This window comes from Myotis myotis, unplaced genomic scaffold (assembly GCF_014108235.1).
Source record: "Myotis myotis isolate mMyoMyo1 unplaced genomic scaffold, mMyoMyo1.p scaffold_m19_p_7, whole genome shotgun sequence".
NCBI lineage: Eukaryota > Metazoa > Chordata > Mammalia > Chiroptera > Vespertilionidae > Myotis > Myotis myotis.
The window spans coordinates 74,719,984-74,730,350 of record NW_023416379.1 but is presented as its reverse complement, the minus strand read 5'-3'; the positions used below and the strand labels follow the sequence as shown (position 1 = coordinate 74,730,350).

The following is a 10,367-nucleotide window of genomic DNA, read 5'->3' as shown; positions in this document are numbered from 1 at the left end:
AATGAAAGAACTGCATTATTCTAATTATATTTTTGGAACACTACCTAAGAAAGTCTCTAAGCTGACCAAAAACCCAAACGCCAAAAGCATGCAATTTTTTTCCTGACACATACACACACCTCCCTAACACAGCGATAGTTTACAATCAAGGGACAGCAAGAAAATTTTTAGGTGACTTACCCAGCACCATACACAGCTGATATATGTTCTAGTATTTGAAGTTCAGTCCTTCTCATTCCAAAGTGAGTGCAAGCTTGGAGGAGACTTCAGAGACTATCCATCTTGTACCTGCAACATAGAATTAGCCCACTTACCGCATCAATAGTCTATGAATTATTCTGGATACTTGCTTAGGAGAATGACAGTTAAAACAAAATTAATGGAAGTATTACCATATGGAGTTCTTTCTCAAATTTTCTTAATGTTAAGAATAAGTTAGCACTTTGTAAATTATGATTGATTTAGGCAAGTGAAAATGAGTTGAATAATGTGACTATTTTAGAAAGGAATTCAAGAACAAGGAAAATTGTTTTAAATATAACTTGATTGGATCCTGGAACAGAAAAAGAACAATTATGGAAAAACTGTTGAAACCCAAAAAGAGCCTGTAGTTTAGTTTAATAGTACTGTAACAATGTTTATTTCTTAGGCTGACAAACACACCCTTGTAATGTGGGATGTTGATGTTAGGGGAAGGAGAGTGAAGGGCATAGAGGAAATCTCTGCAAAGACTTTGCAACTTTTGTGCAGATCTAAAATTATTCCAAAATAAAGGTTATATAAAAACAAACAAGAGGATACTTCACATCTCATGGAACCCAAGTAGTTGAAATACCCCACCAGGAATTAGAACCATAAAAGAAGAAAAATTGTGCAGATGATCATATGCAAATGTTCAACTTCAATAACAATCGAAGAAACAAAAATGAGATATAATGTACTTACTGGTATCAGCCAATCTATGATAACCAATGTTGAGTAGATTTTGGAAAATTATCCTTTGCATGCTGCGAAGGATATTTATCATATCAGAATATTTATATTACTGGTAATAGAAACTTACCTCACACTAGGAAAAGAGGCAACCTTTTAGCTCTGAAATCTGAGAAATTCAAAGTTAGGTCAAGCTTCAAGTGAGGTTTGGTTCTAGTGTATAACAATCCAGGTTATTTCTGTCTCTCCTCTCTGCTTTCTATGGTGTTCATGGTACCTAAAATTTACTCCCCCTATAGCACAAGACTGCCAGCTGTTCCCATGGTGGTCAGTAGTCTTCCTCCTTTCCATCAAAAAGTCAAGAGAATAATTTCCCCACTCATTCTGAAAAAGTAAGTATTTCTCACCTTAATGGCCTGAGTTAAGTTATGGGTCCATCTCTGAACCATTTACTCTGTCTTGGGAAATGGTTTCATGGATGGTGCTAATCCCTCTAAAACCGTCTGGATGAGAGTATCAGGGAGGAGGCCCATCGAAGGAAGTGGAGATTACTATTTCCAAGAAGGAGAGGGATAAATTAAACTTCCATAGAAGCCTTTTTAAGATAGGAAATTTCAAACAATTTTAGCTTTTTAATTTATTTCCAGTAATCAAAGTTATACAAAAAAGGAATTGTGCACAGAGATGTTTTGGTAATTTTATGCAAAAAAAAGTTTGAAATAATCTTAATTTCCAGCAATAGTATGTTTGTTACATAGATTACAACATACTCTTCAATGGACTAAACATCATGTTTTCAAATAATATTTTAAATATGCTTTTATTAATTTTTAGAGAGAGAGAGAGAGAGAGAGAGAGAGAGAGAGGAAAGAAGAGGGATATAGAGATAGAAACATCGATAAGGAACATCATCCATTAGCTGCCTCCTGCACTCCCCCTACTGGGGACCAAGCGCACAAGCCCAGCTTATGCCCTGACCAGGAATCAAACCAACAACCTTTTGGTTTCTGAGTCAATGCTCAATGGCTGAGCCACACCAGTAGGGCTCAAAGAATATTTACTGACATGTGAAAAAAAGTCATACTGCACGGGAAAGTTCTACAAATAATTATTGATAACTTACCATGTGCCAGCCACTGGGCTACATCAGTGAACAAAATAGACCAGGATTCCTGATCTCCTGGAATTAAATGGAAAAAATATATATATAAAAAGAATACAAATCAATGTTTTTAAACACCAACATTCTCAGATGCATGCACACACAAATGTCCGCAAAAAACATTTTCATATGCCTGCATACACAAATATCTGCAAAATTATACATGAATATGTTAAAAGTAGTTTTCTCTGACTAGTGGTTTAAATGAGATGTTTTTGTTTCTTTTTTATCTTTTACTATATTTTCTAAATTGTCTACCATAAACATGTGTTGCCTTTTAAACCAGAAAATAAATAACAAATTTGCTATGTTTTAAAATAGTGAATATTGGATTTTTTTGGTATCTTGGCATTTGCAGAACACCTTTTAAGTATTTAATTCCTTTATTTCTACTCTTACAGATTTGGGAATTGGATAGTGAGAAAAGAAGGGAACTTATTTCTCTACACCAAGATCTAATTCCATTTAATTTGCTCAAATCAAATGTTACTGCATCAAATTTATTTATTTTCATAAATGTTGATGATGAAGTTTTATTTCCCAAGGCAGAACTGCATTTTTAGATTTATGTAAACACAAGAGTAAATGGAAGGAATGGACATTACCTATTTTTATTATTTAAGATATGATTGCTGAGAGAATTACTCGTTCGCATTTTAGAATTCCCACTGCATGAACTTCTGTCATGTGTTAAAAATAACCCCAATACTGTCCAAGACATTCTGTATTAACCTTGGTGTGTGAATTCCAAAGTCATTCCCAGGGGAGAGATGTTTCTAAAGCCATTTCCCATGAGAAAACAAAGCATCTGACTTTTGGTGATATGAAAAATAAAATGCCTACTCAAATAGCCAACTTTTCTGTTTTAACTATTCACTACCATGTCAACAGTGGTAACAACCTCCTTGGTACGTATGGGCTTAAGGTAAGTATTTTGAGGAGGCTTGCTCTATGGAATTGATTCCTATACACAGTTCACGTGATGTATTAAGCTGAATGTGATTGACTTTGACCTTTTAGGCTTGATCAAACAAGACTATAAAGGTTCTTTGGAACTTGTTGAGTGATGAGTGAGTTCAAATGGACTCCCAGGAGTGTCATCATTAAGTTACTACTTACTCACATAGTGAACAAAAATCTCTGAAATTCTTTTATAATCAGAGAAATGTAAAATGGTTTCATGCACATGAGGTGTTCTCTAAACATGATGACATCCTAGTCTGAAGGATTAATGACTCCCTCCTAAGTCCCAGAAGGTTCTGTTGTAACACTGACCTACGATTTACTCAAGAAAGAAATAAGAACTATTTTCTCACTAGATTCCAACAGTTGTCCTTTCACTATTTTTTAAACACCATTTAAGAGTCTTGATTCATCAAAATAAATATCAGGTATGTCAATTATTTTCATGAAAGGGCACCCAATGAAATTATACAAGTATCAGATATGTCTCATTCCCAAATGTTTCTTTAGATCTTGGGTAATAAAGATATTTCTGCTATATCACATATACATAATCACTCAGTATGGATGACTGCTCAAATACATGGACTGAACCTATCACTTCCAGAGAGTGGAGAATTCATTTTAAGAAAATTAAGGCAGCCTTGTTTTTCTGTAAGAGATTTAACTTCTTTCAGAGCAAGCGATTATTAAATGACAGAGGCCAATGACAGTACAACATCTGCTCAACAGCAGATATTTCCTGCAAAAAGAAATAATTGGAAATAATATTAGATATAAACAGATTTAATTGATCCCTAACACAGTTTCATAAGTTTTATTATATATTTTATGACTTTCTCAAAGATTTGAAACTTTTAATAAACTCTAATTTCAAATAAGATTTGGAGAATAAACGTAAGTGTTGTTATTTTTTAAAGACAAACACGTTCCAAAATTGAGGTCCATAGCACAATAGCAATAAAAGAAATGTCTTAAATGCTGTTTTTAAATTCTTTGTAAAACATCTTAACAATACTGCTCAATCGACAGTTAAACACAGAAATACACGCTGATATTCATGGCTCAGTATTAAGAAACTGATTCTGCAGAAAATCTCGAAGATCTTCTAAGGCTTAATACAAATTTCAGTGTACAAGTGGGAAAAACTCTAAAATAAATGTCTACTCTGGCAGTCCAAATCACAAATTCTCCTTTTACTGTTGTAACAGAATATGCTAATCCTATATAATAAAAGGCTAATATGCAAACCGACCCAACAGCGGAACTACTGGTGGCTATAATGCACTGTGGCAGCCAAAGGGCCAGATCCCCCATCAGCCCCTCCCCTCCGCAACCAGACTGCCCCCATTGCCTCCCGCCAGGTGTTGAGCGGCTGCCCTCCCTCCCCACACACACACACACACACACTTGGTCTCTGTGGGCCGAGGCTGCTCCAGCGGGTGAGCTGCGCCCACATCTACAGCATCCTGGACCAGATGGCCCACAAGATCAACCTGGCCAAGTTCACCCACGGCAAGTGCTCCACCTCATCGTGACTGACCTGGCGGCCCAGGGCCTGGACATCCCTCTGCTGGACAACATCATCAACTTCAGCTTCCCAGCCAAGGGAAAGCTCTTCCTGCACCACATGGGAGTGGCCAGGCTGGCCGAAGTGGCACAGCCTACTCCTTGGTGGCACCAAATCAGGTCCCCTAGCTGCTGGACCTGGACCTGTTCCTGGGCCGTGGCCTCACCCTCGCCCGCCCCCACGAGGAGCCCTCAGGTGCAGTGGGCGTGGAAGGCTTGCTGGGCTGGGTGCCACAGAGCGTGGTGGATGAACGACAAGGACTGCGGCCTGAGGAGCACCCTGGAGGCATCTGCAGCCGTGGGGCCTGGGCCGCGGGGCCGACATCGCCCAGCAGCAGTATGTGCGCTGGCAGCCGGCGTCCTCGCCAGATTCCATCAAGCGGGCCAAGGAGCTGGACCTCAAGGGGCTGAGCCTGCACCCCCTCTGCAGCGGCTGAGGCTGGTAGACAGCATCAAGCAGTACAGCTCGCTGGCGACCATCTTTGCGATCAACGCCTCCAGTCGGACCCTGAGCAGCCAGGTGATGCGGGCCAAGCTGCAAGGCCATCGCCAGCTTCGAGCAGGGCAGCAGGGGCTGCCCAGGGTGGCAGGCGGAGTGGCCTGGGATAGAGGAGGAGGAGGCGGAGGAGGGGGCAAGCCTGGAGGACGTCCTCACAGCGGCCGTGGGCCTGAAGCAGCAGCCAGGACCTGAGCGGGGAGCCAAGAGGCGGAAGGAGGAGGCCCGGCCGCTGGACCAGGATTTCTATGTCCCCTATCGGCCCAAGGACTTGGACAGTGAACAGGGCCTGAGCATTGGTGGGGACGGGTCGCCTTTGAGCAGCAGGTGGCTGGCGCTGTCCTGGACCTGATGGGGGACGAGGCCCAGATTCTAACCAGGGGCCGGCAGCAGCTCACGTGGGATGGGAAGAAGAAGCGGTTTGTGGGACAGTCAGGACAGGAGGACAAGAAGATCAAGACAGAAAGTGGTCACTACATCAGCAGCTCCTACAAGCGGGACCTCTACCAGACGTGGAAGCAGAAACAGAAAAGCGCCATACGCTCAACACTGAGCCCCCGTCTCCAGGAGTCGGCCCTGTTGGGGTGCTGTTTTGACCCAATCTGGTCAGGGCATGTGCAGGAGCCAAACAATTGATGTGTCTTTCTCACATCCATGTTTTTCTCTGTCTCTTGCCTTCCCTTCTACTCTAAAAGTCAATAAAAAATGTCCTCAGGTGAGGATTAACAAAATGTCCTCAGGTGAGGATTATATGTATGTATATGTGCATACATATACACATATACATAAATACATGAATATTGGGGAGTTGGGGGGCAGGGCCCCACAGGTGCATAAATTTTGTGCACTGGGCTTAAAGTTAATAATAAAATGTACTATTGTTTGGCTTTATTATAATAAACCTTTTAAGATCAAGAATAGGGTGAACTAAACTAATAAACAAATAACTGTTAAGTATCTGCTAGGATTGGTATCATTCCTGAAAAGCAAATTAAACTGCCTGGGGCCTTGATATTCAGGAAATGCACTCAGGAGCAATTCAAGTTAATCTGGATTTTTCACCTGGACTTATCAAATTCTGTTATTTATAGACTTCCACCCAGAAATATATTTAACTCTAGAAAAGCTTTAACCTCAGGCTCTTCTATGTGCCAGGGCCTGTTTCAAGGCCCTTGAACGAACTAGCAATGTTTGACATGGTGATATGTTTTCAATAATTTAGCTGTGACCTGTTAAGACCTTTCCACATGGACTTCTCCATCATACTTCTCCTTACACGAGGTCATGTTGAAGGGGCCATGGACATTTTGGTGATCTGGCTAAGAGATTTGCAGTTAGGATCCCTTTGGTTTGGTTTGGTGAGATATATTCATGAAGCTTGCAGTCACTCTCATGTATAGTTAAATATTTGTTCACTATCTCAGTGTACAAAAGGTGTCCAGGAACTATCCAACTGCTATAACTCAGCCAGCATAGAGGCACAACGATTCAAAATACAAGGAAATGATATAAAATGTCCTCGGGCATCTGGCACTGGAAATATGTGGGCAATAAAAAAGGAACAAGCCTTAATGTGGATGGAGTATCGGTCATGGATTTGATTCGCATCAAGGGCACATACTTTGGCTGGAGGCTGATCCCTGGCCTAGTCAGGGTACATGCGGGAGGCAACCAATCCGTGTGTCTCTCTCACATCGATGTTTCTTTCTCTCTGTCTCCCCCTCTCCCTTCTACTCTCTCTGAAATTCAATGGAAAAAAATATCCTCCAGTAAAGATTAACAATTAACAACAAAATGGGACAAATTTATTCGGTTTATTTACGATCTCATGAGTGGATTTCAGATAAATTCATGATAATAAATCTAATAAAATGGACATGTGATTTTAAATTATTCCTGCAAAAAAACTTCAAAATATATAATCTTCATGCAAACCCAAGAGGATAAGAAATAGAGAAGCTTACAGTTCTATTCTTAGTATGAACTGACAGCCACATTAAAAGACAAAATAATGATGGCCTAATGTTATGTGCTAAGAAGCTGTTATAAATTATGTTTACCACACAAGAAGAATAATGCAATATGACTTTAGATTCTTGTCCTAGGGTACATTGTGCCTTAAGATATTTACTAATGCCAGCACAAAGACACTCTTCACCACAAGCAAAACATTGAAAAGCAAAGGCAAAACTATTTCTAAGAGCAAAAAATGCTTTATAACATTAGTACATTTTAAAATATTTTCAATATATTATCTTCCCTGAAGAACATAGATGCAAAAGGCTTTAAAAAATTAGCAAACCAAATCCAGCAATACATTAAAAAGATCACACACTGTGACCAAGTGGGTTTTATTCATAAATGTTTACAAAGCACATAGTGTGTTAATATTTGTAGCTAACATTTACATTATACCAGGCACTGTTCTAAGTACTTTACATATGTTAACTAATCCCCAAAGCAAATCTATGAAATAGTATTATTATTATTCTATTTACAGAAGAGGAAATTGAGTAACTTGCCTTGGCTAAGATCATACAGACAGTATAAGACAAAATGGAATCTGAACACAGTTTCTTACCTTACTAGTATTCACCTTACTCCTTCCTGTCCACTCTCCTTCCATAGCACTTCTCGTCTTCTGAAATAAGAAACTAATAAAAATAAGTGATAAAATCAGGAGGAAGTATTCTGACACTCAAAAGGAAATATTAAAGAGAAAAAAAAAGTAGATCCCTTGGAGTCCAGGCTAATACAGAGGGACTTCCTCACCTTCCATCCCCAGTGGATAAATTTCTTCTAACCTGCCAAGACACTTGGCTTTATATTGAGATTTTAGTTGCAACTCCATAACTTACATGGCTTCTTGGAACCTGAATGAGATGCTAAAACTCTTGAGTCAAGACCAGAGAAGCAGAGAAGTGAATCCTGACCCATTCCCAGCACCCAGCTGAGCTTTAGGTCGGCTAATACAGGTGGACGTGTGGATGCCTCTCTTTGTTGTCTTTCAGATAAAAATGAATGTAAATGCATACAGAAAAGTTCTCTGTCTGACTAATATTCCTAACTAATGTTTATTGTCTGTGAATGTACGTATAAGTATCTGTCCTTAACAAAAAGCAAAATGTTTAAAATTGAATTTGTCTACCATAGCATTTTCATATATTACAGTATATAGAATTTATTAGCTCTGAAAAAAATTATTTAGGGATAGGGAAGAGTTTTCATTTAAAGTGAAAACTGTAAATTTCTCATTTTGTTTTTCTCACATATCACTATGACATGGTAATTGTTCGAAAGGTGTGTAACATTTGACATTGTTGATAGTTGTAGTTCATTCGTTTGCAAAACCACCTTAGGTTATTTCATAACATTAGCGAATTTTCTGATTGGGAGAGATTTTCAAAATCAACATTTTAAAAATGCAGAAAAAAAGGCATAGCTAAATTAAGCACCTTGCTCCAAGCCTTAGAGAGATGAAGGCAACTCTGGAAATAGAACGCAGTGTCTTGTTCCCCATTTCTCTCTTGCTCTGTACACATTTCTCTCTTGCATTATACAGATCTTCCTATTCCAAAATAAAGCTCAACATTTTAAAATAATTTCGCAACCTGCTTTTTAAAACTTATATACACATAATTTTCATTTTTGAGAGCAACTTTGCATAGTCATAACATATCTTTTCTACTTCTGTGATTTCCTAATTTAAAATACCAACTAATAATTCCCCTAAAAAAAGAAAGAAAGGAAGATGCTACAGAACAAGGAAACTTTTTATTCATAATTGTATCTTTTGGCCACAAAGAAAAGCAGCCTTGGGTTTAACCAAATGCAAAATGATAACCCTGAGTCAGGACCTTCCTCACAGCTTCAAAACCCCAGTGCTGCTTCACAGCTGTGAGATCCTGGGCAAATGCCTTAACTCCTCTGAGACTCAATTTCCGCATCTCAAAGTGCGGGGGGGAGGGGGGTAGTCTGAGGGGTGAGGGTTTGGGGAATAGCATCAGTTCATGGGGTTTTGAAAATTCATAAGGCTCAATGTTATGAGTATCATATAGAGGCTCCAAAAAATAGTCTTAAATATATCCTTGTAGAAAACTATGAGTATCATTTCCTAATATAATCCAAGAATAATAAAACCTTTAATTTCAATGAAGGAGTTTCCACTATTCTTATACGTTTAATAGCAAGATTGTTATAATTTAATATTAGAAGAAAATGTGAGTTTCCAAGTGCAATGCTCATAGCAACAAGAAACTAGCTGGATTTTGCAAGCCAGCTCATGTGGAACCTATTTCAGATGAGGGGGTTTTGAGTTAGAATCCTTTAAGATCACACACTCAGAAGCTGTTCAACTGCCATTGAATGTAATTTTTCTATAGTTCAACTAACTGCAAATTGTTTGGCTGCATAAAGACTTCAGTTACTTTAGTATTAAACCAACAGATATTTAAACCACTTCCTAGTTTCTGTTAATGAGGCTAGCCAAGCAATAAGAATACATTCAATATTAAAGTAAAAAATGTTTGAGGGTTTAAACTTACTATTTTGTCATTTAAACTAATTTACAACTTCAAATAATAGTTTAATAAATCAATTGAAAGATTTTTATCAAATTGAACTCACCTCATCTGTTGTTTCTCAGAGACTGCTGTTTTTGTTGCCTAATATCTAGGATCTTAAAAACCCTTTCCTTTATTTTGACTGTATTTTTCTTGCTATTGCTTCGGCAGGGAGAGCAAATATGCTTCTTGTTACTCCTAAGCTGGAAGCAAAGTTCATGAACTGATTTTAACAAGAAAGTGTTCATGAACAATTCTTGAAAGTGGGAAATCCTTATGCTGAGGTAATTGTAGATGATGACATGCCAGGCCTCCTGGAATAGAATGGGAAGTAGCAAATGCAAATTGAACTGATTTATTATTTTTTTAATATATCTTATTGATTTTTTACAGAAAGGAAGGGAAAGGGATAGAGAGTAGAAACATCAATGAGAGAGAAACATCAATCAGCTGCTTCCTGAACACCCCCTACTGGGGATGTGCCTGCAACCAAGGTACATGCCCTTGACTGGAATTGAACCTGGGACCCTTCAGTCCGCAGGCTGATGCTCTATCCACTGAGCCAAACCTGTTAGGGCTGAACTGATTTATTATTTAACCAGACACAGACATGTTGATTTAGTCCACTCTAGAAAGAATGTGAACATTGACCATTGATCATGCTATTTATTAGTCAGCTTAG

The 10,367-nt window shown here is 38.7% G+C and overlaps 1 pseudogene; it reads left to right on the top strand.

Moving 5' to 3' along the window:
- The first annotated feature begins 2,976 nt into the window (after positions 1 to 2,976).
- LOC118660747 lies at positions 2,977 to 9,024 on the top strand (annotated as a pseudogene).
- Positions 9,025 to 10,367: the final 1,343 nt, after the last annotated feature.